Below are 14,283 nucleotides of genomic sequence, written 5' to 3'. Positions count from 1 at the left end.
TTTGCCTCCTTCAAGACTGATAATGGGCTAAGGGGGTCCCAGTGCCCTGAGCTGGAAGACCACGACTCTGAGAATGACAAACTCCCATTTGACCCTGAAACTGTGTGGGATTTGCTGCTCCAGCTGGATTCCTATAAGTCTATGGCACCTGATGAGATTCATACAAAAATGCTCAAAGAGCTGGCTGATGTCATTGTGAGGCCACTCTCAATGATTTCTCAATGGTCTTGGGAATCTGGAGAGGTCCCAGTTGACTGGATGCTGGGTAACATTATCCCAGTTTTCAAGAAGGACAAGAGGGATGGCCCTGGTAAGTATAGGCCTGTCAGTCTCACTTCAGTGCCTGGTAAAATTATGGAGAAGACTATTCTGGGAGTTATTGAAAAACACCTGAAGGACAACACAGTCACTGATCACAGCCAGCATGGCTTCATGAAGGGAAAGTCCAGTTTGACAAACTTCATTTCCTTTTACAACAAGGTAGCCCACCTAGTTGATCAAGGGAAGCCAGTTGATGTAATCTTTTGGGATTTCAGTAAAGCTCCATTTTAAAGCTCAAGGCTTCACTTTAGGACCAGTTGTCTTCAACATCTTCATAAACGACTCGGACGCAGGACTCGAAAAGATACTAAGTAAGTTTGCTGATGACACTAAATTGGGAGGAGCCAACCGTATGAAGTTTAACAAAGGCAAGTGATGGATTCTGCATCTGGAATGGGGCAACCCTGGATGTACATATAGACTAGGGAGCAAGAGGCTGGAGGGCAGCCCCATGGAAAGAGATCTGTGCATTTGTGTTCACAGCAAGTTGAATATGAGCCAGGAGTGTGCCCTGGCAGTCACAAGAGTCAACCAGGTGCTGGGGTGACCAAGCTCAGCATCATGAACCAGTCAAGGGAGGTGATTGTCCCACTCTGCTCTGCACTGGTGCGGCCTCACCTCAAGTCCTGTGTGCAGTTTTGGGCACCTCAATATAATAAGCAAATAAAGCTATTAGAGAGCATCCAAAGGAGGGCCATGAAGATGGTGAAGGGTCTAGAGGAGAAGCCTTATGAGGAGTAGCTGAGGTCGTTTGGTTTGCTCAGCCTGGAAAAGAGGAGACTGAGGGGAGACCTCATTGCAGTCTACAACTTCCTTACAAGCGGAAGCAGGCAGGCAGGCTGGCAACTGATCTCTTTTCTCTGGTGACCAGTCATAGGCCCCGAGAGAATGGCATGAAGCTGAGTCAGGGGATATGTAGCTTGGATATAAGGAAAAGGTTCTTCACCAGTGGTTGGGCACTGGAACAGGCTCCCCAGGGAAGTGGTCACAGCACCAAACCTGTCTGAGTTCAGGAAATATTTGGACAATGCTCTCAGGCACATGGTGTCATTCTTGGGGTTGTCCTGTGCAGGGTCAGGAGTTGAACTCAATGATCCTTGTGGGTCTCTTTCAACTCAGGATATTCTGTGTTTCTATGAAAATGGGGATTTATCACTTCTCTATGTATGGCATAGGCTGCCTCTATTTTTAGGTTCTATTTATTATGTCGTACTCTAAAAATCTTAGTAATTTCATCCTTCTGTAACAGGTAACCCTGTAATGATTCTCATTTTTAATTGTATATTGTTAGAGAACTAGTGTAGGTGGATCATTTAAAACATAGCTGTCACAAGCCTGCAGTTCAAATGTGATAATAGTAGTGCTAATACTATTTAAGGGGTTTAACAAGTTCTGGTTTTCCTATTAGTGTTCAAAATTTTCACTACTGTATTTTGTCTTTGCAGTGATCAGAACAAGACTGGGTGAGCATTCCACCTTGAAGTGACCAATAAGTGCACAGAGCACTCCATGCTGGAACAAAGGATCTATAGTATTTTTATTGCCGAAGTTCTCGGGTTTGTATACTGAAGTAAAGAAGTGCTGCAACACCATGAGGCTGAATATTTAACACTAGCTCTCTCCTAAATTTTTTTTGCGGCATCAGTATGTAATTATCAATAGATGTTTTGATAACATGCAAATGGCTATTTTATTTGATTGCTTTAGAAGAGGAAGAATGTGTACAGCTTTGAATCACCAATAGGGGTTACTGTTTTAATTTTAAACAACTTGCAGAATTTCGCTGTCAACATTCCTAAGATACTAGTGCAGTTTTTGTGCATGTCTAAAAAGCACAAAAGACAAATGTACATATAGCATACTCTAGGTGCTTTATGTGCATAAGAATCTCTGTAGTATTTTAGTGGGGAGGGAGGCAGTTCAGTACAACCTAAGTGACTTATTAACAGGTTTTGTTTTGCTTTGTATAATCATAGTTCATTGCCGTTTGTTTCTATAATGAAACATCTTATTACATAAAATGTCAGGTAATAATTGAGGGCTGTCAATATCCTTATGACTTTGCCTTTTCTATTGTCTTACTCTTATGAAGATCTTTGGCTCTGAAGGAGTAAGAGTGTGAAAAGCTTTATTTTTTTCCAGGTATATTTCTATTGGATTTTTTAGTTATGCAGTATGTGCTACAGAAATTTTGCTATTAAACCTGATCCAGAAATTTCTAGGAAGATTCTGTATGAGAGGGCAAGACAGTGCCTGAAAGCCAGAAGTCATCTGTTTGTTATAAATGTGGACTGCTTTCTTGCATGATATCTGGGGCTTTCCCAAAGCTGTGAGAAGGTACACTATAATATTTATTGAAGTAATTTGGACTACATAGGACAACATTCCCAGACTAGAATGAGGATGAGTACATTATTTTCAGATCCTGCATGTGTTTTTCTCATCTTGGTAAAGCCATGCTATAAGGTTCATGTAGAAAATAAGTTGCACTGATACTTGCCTCAATCAAAACCTCATCAGTTATAAGGATGTATAGTTCATATTGGAAAGTTTTGTCTATTTGCTATGAGAATTCAAATATCAGATATTTGCTTGCCTCTGATTCTGGATATGCTCATTAAGAGAAGTCTCTGGCAGACTAGTACTGACTTTGAAGTCTTTTATCTATGTCCTGTAGCTGGAAACTCTTCAGAGACTGCTGGGTGTTTCACTTACCTGTGTATCTCAAGAAAAAAGTTCCAGATTAATTTTTTTTTTCTCAAAAGAAAACTGAAAGTCTTGTTTGATATAGTATGGTAGGTAACTGAAAATAAATAAAAAATAGTCATTTAATAAAGATTTGGTGAATTATTAAATGTGATCTGCACAGTGTTGAAAAAAATACTTTATCTGTTCATCTTCTCTATAAAGATGAAATCATACATAACACACATTTACACATGCATGCAGCTTTCATGTTCCATGTTTTCCTTTTTATTTGCCTTTTTTTTAATGGTGTACATGGAATATGCCTTATTACAGAGTTATTCTATTAATTTGAACATCTAGAAAAGTGCCTATATGTTAATGCTAGTAAGGCAAATAAGATGAAAAGTTGTGTGTTTACTACATCAATAGTGAACATTTTATATAGTAATGTTTAAAAAAAATTATCTCAAATATACTTCTTCATTTTAAAATCAACCAAGCAGTGGTTAATTCCACCATAGCTACTGATGGGAATGTAAAAGGAAAAAAAGCCCAAAATATAAAGAATTTAACTCCGTATTTGCCTTTTCTTGTAGTTGTTGAACACAGGCAACTAACTGTTCATTAATTTAATTGGATGACTTTATTTTGCAAAGGTATGGGAAGTTTACAAAGCAGTATATAATTCTTATATAATTAGTTGCATTTGCACTAAATATGATGTACTTTTGCAATTCTGTAAATAAAATTAAACTACAGATACTAATTGTAAATAATATTTTACTTTTAGATAAAGGCACTGGTACTTCACTACAGCTGGCCCTGCCCAATCAGAGTTGTAAGAGGCTTCTTAAAGAATATGGAAGGAGATGCAGGATTGAGAAATAGGTATTAATTGACTGCTTTAAAAACAAAATTTAAAAGGCAGCTATTGACCTCTCAGATTATCCATGTGCAAGTAACCATTAGGTCTTTTCTTCTAGAAGGGATCTTTTACAGTTTTTTTAAATTTCCCCTGTCTTTTGAGCCCAACCCTCTTTCCAGTCACTGCCACATATCTGTGCATTCTGAGTTCTTCCTGTCAAAGGATCTGTGGTATTTCTACAGCTGTGGTCTTTGCAGAAGCAGCCCATGATTCTAGAATGGCTTTTTTCATGAGCTGAACCGATTTGAAGGGCTGAGAAGACAGTTTTCTTATCCATCAGATACTGTTCTCTGAATATCTTTGTCCATTTGGTGAATTTGAATGTTGCTGAACTAGATCTGAAGGAAATTACTTTGTAGAACTTGTATTGGGAATGAGGATGAGAGATGGTCATTGTTACCCTGTCTGAAAACCTGAACATCATATTTTGACAAATTTATCTGTGAAAAACTTAATACATCTTGGAAAAAAAATTACTTTTTACTTAATTGGGCTGAGCTGGCTTATGTGAAGTTGTGCAGATTCTCTTTTAACTACTCAGATTGTCCACCTGTATTTTTGTCAAGTTGTACAGATAATGCTGTATTTGAATTGCCACCATTCATCAACAGATTCAAAACATGAATCATATTTTTAAATACCTTGAGTGTATAGAGTGTAATTGTTTTGTTCTATAATAGCTTGTCTTGGTTTGAAAAACAGGTGTCTGCTAAGGAAGACAGAAGCCTCCCTTGGAATGGCAGATGCAACCCCCCTTCCCTCTGAGTTACGATAATTTTGAAATCAAGGTGCTTTTAGGCAAAGATGTGGGAAATAGGAATAACAGTTCTTTACTATTATATATCTATATGTGTATAACAAGTCAAACAAACAACAATAACTATGGCAGTAACAGCAAACAATCACAAACCCAGTCCCAGCCTTCTCGGCTGTCAGACCCTTTCCCCTCAGGTGCAGTTCCGGTCGCAGCCAGCAGGGGCGCTGGCGGCTCCCGGTGAGCAGGGCAGGTGCGATGGTTCCCCTGCGGCTGCAGGGGGCACTCTGGAGCGAGCTCGGGGAGCACGCAGCACTGGTAGCCTGGGATCCCGGGGAGGGATGGAACAAAGAAGCTTCACAAACCCCTGGGCAGCCGATCCCCGTGTCCGGCCGGACCCTCAGGAACAGCAGGCTGGAACGGCAGGGACGAGCACAAATCCCGGGTGGCAGACGAGATGTATCCAAACTGCGGAGCTGCGGTGGAAACCCCCCGGAGGTCTGGGCAGGCAGGGCGAGCACAGCTACAACGTAGCGAAGGCTCAAAGCAACAGTGGCGGCAGGGCGGCTACCAGTGGGGCAGGGAAGGCGGGCTTGGGATCCCGGGGTTTCTCTGGCAGAAGGAAAAGCAGCCAACGAAACAGCCTCCCTCTCCATCCAAAGCCAGGGACCGACTGTCCGCACACCCAGGTGAAACAAAAGAGTAGCCAGATGCACCTCACTCCGATGGCTAGGTCTTTTGTTTTTCTGAAGTACTCAGCAATTTGTCCCCCTAGCAACACATATGGGGAAAATTCCTTTAACAGAAAAAAAAAAACCAGGAGAGCTCCTAAAACCCCAACATAGCGTTATGATCCTAATGATAAATTTTTAAAAATTAAAAGAAGTTGGTCCTTCCGTGGTACAATCACAAATTTTAAACCAATATTTAAAAGTGAAAAGTATTAAAAAATATGAAGAAAAATCCTACTTTGTAGTTATTTTTAACTTTCAGCTTTTTGGAAAAACTTATTTAAAACATTTTACCTTGTAACCAACTTTTGGATTGTATATAAAGTTGTATACAATACTATAATGTAAGGAAACCATTTGACAGGAAAACAGTTTGCTTATATTACTGAGGTTATCATAGAATCATAGAATCACTAAAGTTGGAAAAGACCTCCAAGATCATAGAGTCCAACCTTTGACTGAACATCACCTTACAACTAAACCATAGCAGTAAGTGCCATGTCCAGTCATTTCTTGAACACTTCTAGGGATGGTGACTCCACCAGTTCCCTTGATGCCTGGAAATATAACAAAACCTTCCCAAACAACATTAAAATGATAATATTAAAGCAAACCTTTACTTGAAAGCTTTCAGGTACACAATATGGCCAAAACCGTGCCCTGAATTAGATTCGTACAATTTTATAAGACTGGGCAATTAGTATATCTAGCAAATATTGTCCAATTAGAAGAGCAGTTGGTTAGGTAATCTCCCTACAGATTCTGCCCCATTGGAGCTCTCCCCCCAGTCTCCTAGCTCTACCTTTATTATGTCCACGATTACATGATGCAAAATAAAATGTTCTTGCTAAACTAACAAACAAGACTAAACAGATTTCCAAGAATGCATCAATAAGAGTTTGTTCGCTGTGGGAAAGAGAGCTGGAAAAGTACTAGAAGTTACAACCATACCTTAACAATCTACAAAGCTAAAAATACGTGAAGAATACATAAAAAGCTAAAAATCTTTAGGTATCACCTTGGGCAGCCTGTTCCAAAGCCTGCCAACCATTTTGGTGAAGAAATGTTTCCTAATATCTAGCCTAAACCTCCTATGGTGCAACTCGAGGCTGTTTCCTCTCATCCTATCACTTGTTACTTTGGAAAATAGCCCAACACCCACCTCGCTACAATCTCCTTTCAGATAATTGTTGAGAACAATAAGGTCTACCCTCAGCCTCATTTTTTCCAGACTAAAAAACCTCAGTTACCTCAGCCTCTCCTCATAAGACTTGTTCTCTAGACCCTTCACCAGCTTTGCTGTTCTTCTTTAGACATAATCCAGCACCTCAATGTCTTTCTTTTAGTGAGGGGCCCAAAACTGAACACAGGATTCACATTGTGGCCTCGCTAGCGCTGAATCCAGGGGAATGATCACCGCCCTAGTCCTGCTGGCCACACTAGTTCTGATACAAGCCAGGCCATTGGCCTTCTTGGCCACCTGGGCAAACTGCTGGCTCATGTTCAGTCAGCTGTCGATGAGAACCTTCAGGTCCTTTTCCGCTGTGCCACTTTCCAGCCACTCTGCCTCCAGCCTGTAGCATCCCATGGGGTTGTTGTGATCAAAATGCAGGACCTGGCACTTTGCCTTATTGAACCTCATACAATTGGCCTCGGCCCATTGATCCAGCCTGTCCAGATCCTTCTGTAGAGCCTTCCCACCCTTCAGCAGATCAACATTCCTGCACAACATGGTGTCATCTGTGAACTTACTGAGGGTGCACTTGATGTCCATGTCCAGATCATCGGTCAAGGTATTAAACGGGACTCATCCCAATATTGAACCTTGTGGAATCCCACTAGTTACTGGCTGCCAGCTGAATGTAACTCTATTCATCACCACTCTCTGGGCCTGGCCATCCAGCCAGTTTTTAACCCAGTCAAGAGTGCAGCATGGGCTGCCAGCTTTTCCAAGCAAATGCTGTGGGAGACAGTGTCAAAGGCTTTACTGAAGTCCAGATAGACAACATCCACAGCCTTTCCCTCATCCACTAGGTAGGTCACCTGGTCATAAAAGATCAGTTTGGTCAAGTAGGACCTGCCTTTCCTAAACCCATCAGGGCTGAGTCTGATCCCTTGGCTGTCCTGTATGTGCCGTGTGATCGCACTCAAGATAATCTGTTCCATAACCTTTCCTGGTGCTGAGGTCAGGTCGACAGGCCTGTAGTTCCCTGGATTCTCCTTCCGACCCTTCTTGTGGATGGACATCACACTGGCCAACCTCTGGTTGTCAGTGACCTCCCTGGTTAACCAGGTGTATTGGGTCTGGCTGAGCTGGAGTTCATTTCCCCTTAGCAGCCCTCACAGTGCTGTGCTTTGCATTGGGAGCTAGAAACGTGTTGATAACACACCAGTGTTTTGGCTACTGCTGAGCAGCGCTGGCACAGCATCAGCACTGTATCTCAACATTCCACTCCCATCAAGGGTCTGGAAGTGGGCAAGATTCTGGGAGGGGGAACGACTAACCCAGCTGACCCAAATTAACCAAAGGGATATTCCATACCATATGACATCAGCTCAGATATAAAAGCTTAGGGAGAGAGGAGGAATAGGGGGCATTCATTATTTTATAATGTTTTCCTTCCAGAGCAGCCACTACATGTGCTGAAACCCTGCTTCCCAGGAAGTGGCTGAACGTCACTTGCTGATGGAAAGTAGAGAATTGTAGGTACAAAAATGCTGTTAGTGAGGATTTCCTTGTTATTTTCTAAGTCCGTGAGAGACTTTTCTCTCTCACAGAAGAGGTAGCAGGGAATGTAAACAACCAAGCCACCTGCAACCTTGGAAAGTCTTGTTTATGGTATAGTAGAAAAATATTTTGATAATGGATGTTTTAGGATTTTGGCCAATCACCCCCAAGGGGTGGCTGGTCCCTTGTCCAATTAGACTATGAAGAAAAAAGTCTATAAAAGAGTTTGTAAAATAATTAAATAAATCAATCTTGCTTCACAATTCCTGCCTGCTGGACCTTCTCCTCCTCCTCCTCCCTATGGCTGCGGGACACGGTGATATACGGTAGGAACCAGGCCTGCGGTAATAGAGAATAACCTTTTTTCCCCTTTGCTTATGCATGTGCAAACTTTCAGGTTTTTTTGCTTTACTCAACTGCCTAATCTCAAATAACCAGTTGTTTTCCATCATATTTTCTTTCCCCTGTCCCTCTGGGGAGTGATAGAGTGGCTTGGTGGGCACCTGGCACCCAGCCATGGCCAACCCACTACAGTCCTTCTGGCACCCAATGTGGACATGACTATAACCCCCATTCCCTGTCTCCTTGTGCCACTGGGGGAGGAGGTAGAGCTTGGAAGAAGGGAGGGTGTTGCTGCTCACCCGGCCCTGGGACCCGCCCAGGCATGTCCTGACTTGTCTCTGCCATGTGCTCTGAATCCCCTTTGTTCCAAGCGCGGGTAAAACTTGAAAGTAGCACGGACTCCCCCGAAACAGAGTCCGATTGGCTGGTTACCCCGGGTCCACCCTTAGCTCTCCCCGTGCCCCTCCCCCAAATAAAGGAGCCGATCGCAGCTGCTCCTGCTTCCCCTTCTGCGGACTGGTTCTCTTGCCCCTCCCAGGACGGGAGGAATAAAGAAAACGGGAATAGAAGCACGGAGTCAGGGCTATATTTCTACCTCTTTGCTTCTGCTTGTGATGATAGCCAAACAGCTATCACTTGCCACATATCGGAGCCACTGAGCTGCTGGATCGCCCGTGCTGTCTCTCCTGGCAACTCGAGGCATTCCTGGGCAAAGAACAGTGAGTCTGCCAACTGAGCGAGCAGTGAACTTCGTCAGGAGGGGTAGGGGAAGGTGTTTTTAAGGTCTTATTTTACTTCTCATTATCCTCCTCTGATTTCATTAGTAATAAATTCAATTAATATCTCTAGTCTGTTTTGCCTATGACGGTATTTGGTGAGTCCTTACCTCGACTCATGAACCCTTCATTATATTTTCTCTCCCCTGTCCAGCTGCAGAGGGGAGTGATAGAGAGGCTTTGGTGGATGCCTGGCATTCAGCCAGGGTCAACCCACTACACCAGAACTGATGATGAATGAGGGAGAGTGGCTTGACGAGCTCTTCTGCCTGCTCCTTCAGCACCCTTGGGTGAATCCCATCTGGTCCCATAGACTTGTGAGTGTCTAAGTGGCACAGCAGGTCATTAACTACTTCCTCCTGGATTGCAGGGGGTCTATTCTGCTCCCCATCCCTGTGTATCAGTTCAGGTGAGGGAGATGAAAGCTTGAATGCCACATTAGTTTACATATTAAAAATCTCATTTTGTGCTAGTAAATCAGAGGCATGTTAAAATATGTTCCTGTACAGTATTGTCTTATATAGAGCACTTTGAAAGTTGTATTTAAGCTTTTGTGTCTGTTTGTATAGAATTAATAACATTATGAAAATTTCCATGTTAAATATGTAGATCCAGAGCTGAGGAGTGCTAGAGAATAAACTTTTTTCTAAAGTATGAAGAATTTTCAAGAACCAAGATGAACTTCTGTAGACCAAGCTTTTTTAATAGCAGGAATAGCTGGTGCCTAATGGATCAATAAAATCCCATCTTTATTTGTTATGAAGTGGTTTCTAATTTTTATATAGTAATCACTAAAGTTGTAGAAAGCTTACAAGTATGCAAGACTGAAGGAACAACTTGAAATGATAGAAAGAATTACTTCCACAAAGAGAAAACTCTTAACTGCATCAGGCCTCAGGTAATGTAATGCAACAAAGGCAGAGTCCTTACACTAGCCCTGCCCTTGAAGAATGCAGTTATTTAAGCTGGCAAAAAGAAATCTTCAAAATAAAATAAAAAGAATACAGTCATATGCTTGGTCCCATAAGTTATGCTTGTGTTTTAAAAATATGTACTTTCCAGTAAGATGTTGAGCATTTCTGGAGCTGTCTGTATAACTACAAAAACAGGGGGGAAATGTCAGCAGAGTTGCTACTCTGGATTTCAAGAGAGCAAACTAAGATATTCAGGGAGCTACTTAGCAGAGTACCATGGGAATCTGCTTTTGAGGGCTTAGGAGTCTACAAGTTCTGGTCAGTTTTGAAAAACCACCTTTTAAAGGCATAGGAGCAGGCAATACCTTAGCGTTGAAAGTTAAGCAAGTGGGGCAGAAGACCAGCTTGGCTGAACAGGGAACTCCTCATGGAGCTCAAGAGGAAAAAGAAATTGTACAATCTCTGGGATCGAGGTCAGGCTTTGCATGAAAATTACAGAGGCATAGTTGATATATGCAGGGAGAAGACATGAAAGGTCAAAGCTCAATTAGAGTTGAAACTGGCCAGTGTTGTGAAGGGCTTTTTTAAGTATGTCAATAGCAAGAGGAGATCTAAAGAAAATATGGTCATCAGATTAATAGGGATAAAGCAGAGACATTCAATGCAGTTCTTTTGACCTCAGTCTTTAATAATACTCATGGACCTTGGGCTGCCTGGTCCCCTGAGTTGGAGGATCATGAGTGTGGGGACAGTGATTTTCCATTTATGGACACTGAAATTGTAAGGGATGAACTTTATTGACTCAATGTTCATAAGTTCATGGGACCTGATGGGATTCATCCCAGAGTACTGAAGGAGTTAGAGCATGTTACAGTAGGACCCCTCTCGATCATCTACCAAAGGTCTTGGGAGCCCTGCTGGCTGTAAGCTAGCCAATGTTGCTCCCATTTACAAGTCTTCCCTCTGGAAGTCCACTGTGGCAGTTCTGCTAATTCTCCTCCTTACTTCTCTGAGAATTGACAATTCCATCCTTTTATGATTGCTATACCCGAGACAGCCTCTAACCATCTGTGCTGGTTTAGGTTGGGGTAGAGTTAATTTTCTTCACAGTGGCTAGTACGGGGCTGTGTTTTGGATCTGTGCTGAACACAGGGTAGATAATAGAATAACAGAATATTCTGAGTTGGAAAGGACCCACAAGTATCAAGTCCAACTCTTTAAGTGCATTGCCCATACAGGGATCAAACCCATGACCTTGGCATTATTAACACCATGCTCCAACCAATTGAGCTAAATATAGAGATGGTTTTGTTATTGCTCAGCAGGGCTTACACAGAGCCAAGGCCTTTTCTGCTTTTCATGCTGCCATGCTGGCAAGGGGGCTGGAGGGTGCATGAGAAATGAGGAGGAGATATAGCTGACCTCAAATGACCAAAGGGATATTCCAGACTGTTGGGGCTCCTCCCCCCTGGCGTGGGGTCCTGGGAGAGGGGACCCTGGGGTAGAGACATGGCCTACGGGGTTTCCCTACTCCCTGGTCAATCTTGTTCCCCATTGGTTGTTTTGTGTTCCCCTGCCCAAGGAGGACCCTGGTTGTCCCGTGATTGCTCAGTTCTTTGGCAGTCCCCTGGCCATGTGGCTGGGAAATAAAGATCTCTGAAACTTCTATCAAGAATCGCTCCCTATTTCTTTCCACGGGCCTCGCTGTCTATGGATGTTGCAGGAGACCCCACTGCAACAGATGCTGGTGAATGCGGGCAACATAACAATTCCCTGGAGACAGCAACCGTGAAACGATCAAGATTTTGAAGATTCCCAAAAATTCGTGAGTAAAGAAACTCTCTGGATTTTCTTTTCTTGCTTTTGTTTTGCTGTTCCATAAACTATGGAAGAACCGTAGAAAGACTCATGGCTGTCCCAGCCACAAAGGGACATTTATCTTAAACTTGAAAAGATTCTTGGACAATGATTTGTAAATTTTAGCTTAATTCAAGCTCAAAAAGAACTAACACACTTCCTGGCATGGTTGTTTAAAAACTTTTTCTACATTTCTTGGGACTTGATTCTTACCAAAGACTTTTGGGAGAATGTTTGGACACAGTTAATTTCTGAGTCAAAATATATGCCAATGGAAGAATATTTCCGTGAATATTATCTAATTACGGAGACTGTTGAACAATATCAGCTGTGTCCTTGCGAAGGGAAACGTCTCAGGGACCATGTGACCTCGGCCATGTGTGCCGAGTGCTCTGCAGGTAGCAGTGAGGCTGTTCCCGTGCGCGGGCAAGCCAGCACGAGCTGTGGTGTCAGCAGCAGAGCCAGGCGCAGTGGGAGCAGCGCAATGGAGTGGACCCAGCGGTGCCCGCCTGGCCCTGCGCAGCACATGGTGGAGCAAGCCCTGTGAACGCCCGGCTGAGAGGGGCGGCACGCGGGTGGCGGCGATAGCAGTGGAGCGGAGCCGCGCATAGCCGAAACACGCACCGGAACGGAGTTGTTTGCAGGGCACGGGGGGGCCGCCGCGCAGAGGCCTGGCCAAGACATGGGGCGCAACGCCAGGCAATGGCAGCACAGCTGTGACCAGAGGTGGCAGCAGTGGCAGCGCGCAAGGAGCTGAGCGGCACAGCCTGGCCCGGCCTGCGCGGCCCCGAATGCGACCCCGAGAAGTCGGGACTCCGCAGCGAGAGCGCGCAGACACTGGCAGCCCTGGCAGCTCCGGCAGCTCCAATGCAGGAGCGAGCAAAAGCAAAAGTGAAAGCAAGAACACAGCGAGACAAAAACCAGCAGCGACATGGAAAAAGGAAAAAATTATCGTAGCTAAGGTTTTAGGAATAGTAAAATGGTATAATCTCAAACAAAATTATGGTTTTATAACGAGATGTGACAACAAGGAAGACATATTCGTTCATCGTACTGCCATTATGAAGAATAACCCCAAAAAATATATCCCAAGCTTAGGAGACGGAGAAGTGGTAGAGTTTAAGGTTATTCAAGGAAGGAAAGGCCGGCAAGCAGCAAATGTTACCAGGCTTGGTGGTTTTTCTGTAAAAGGCAGTATATACGCTGCAATTCATAGTCATGTCAAACAATATCCCCATTATAAGCAACCCATACAGTCTCCCTTTCCCAATCCTACCTTTCCCTTTTATCCTATATCCTATTATCCCTGGTGTAGTCCTAATCCGTTTTTTCATTCATGGTTTCCCTCACAAAACTATGCCTTGACCAATCCGTTTCCCAAAAATTCCTTTCCAATGCCAAGTGGGGGATGATAAGGGGGGGAGAAAGAATTAACTATTGTTGTTCAAAGTTCCAACAGGTAAAAATAGAAGAAACCCACTCCTGCCTCAGTTTCCCCACAAAGCATGCTCAGAGAGTCCTGTCTCCCTTCTGCCAGCCCTAAGATGTTCCACAGAAAAAATCTGTTTGGACATTTAGAGACTCAAGACGGTGGCTTGTTTTCTTTTGAAGCTGTTCTTGTTATCTTATGTTTATCCAGTTATTTTCAATGTTAAGTTTTAAATCTCTTTTAGTTAAAACAAAAGGGTGGAGTGTTGGGGCTCCTCCCACCTGGCGTGGGGTCTGGGAGGAGGAGAATCTGGGGTAGAGGCATGTGTCATGGGTTAGCAGGCATAGTCCCAGAAGTGATGTTCTTGCAAAGGGGTGCTTACAGCTTCCTCTGTGACCTGACAGAACCTATCAGCTGGCCAGTTTGAGTATGGACAATTCTTTAAACCACTTAAAGTTGTGACCGCCTCTGTGATCCACACTTAAGAATAGACAAACCCCCCCCCCCCCCCAGGTCTGTCTCATTTCCGGTGCTGGGACAGGTGGCTGGGGGACCCCGTGCAGGGGCTAGCGGGCCCGGCCCAGGCCCTGCTCGGGCCAGGCCGGGCCGGGCCACGGCCATCCTGGAGTGGATGGGCCCTGTTCCACCCGCGGAACCTCCCCCCCCCCAGCCCTGCTGTGGACAGCCAGAGCAGCTCCCCCCGCCTCTCCAGGGCAGCCAAGATTCAGCCAAAAGCTGCCCACAGCTGTCCGGGAGAGATCATGTGACCAACAGCGATAAGCTTCATTCCAGCTGCAAGGCCTAGGTGAGATTAACCC

The 14,283-nt window shown here is 44.0% G+C and overlaps 1 protein-coding gene across 2 annotated transcripts in view; it reads left to right on the top strand.

The window, feature by feature from the left end:
* Nucleotides 1-4,527, top strand: part of LOC309584563 (ceramide transfer protein-like) — a 251,789-nt gene extending 247,262 nt beyond the window's left edge. For both annotated transcript variants that reach the window (XM_082300645.1, XM_082300644.1), the window contains one exon: nt 1,767-4,527. The gene's annotated coding sequence lies outside the window, so the exon portion shown is untranslated. The remainder of the gene's footprint in view (nt 1-1,766) is intronic.
* The last annotated feature ends 9,756 nt before the right edge of the window (nt 4,528-14,283 follow it).

Source organism: Coloeus monedula, assembly GCF_965178545.1.
Source record: "Coloeus monedula genome assembly, chromosome: W".
Lineage (NCBI taxonomy): Eukaryota > Metazoa > Chordata > Aves > Passeriformes > Corvidae > Coloeus > Coloeus monedula.
This window is presented reverse-complemented; position numbering and strand designations above follow the sequence as displayed.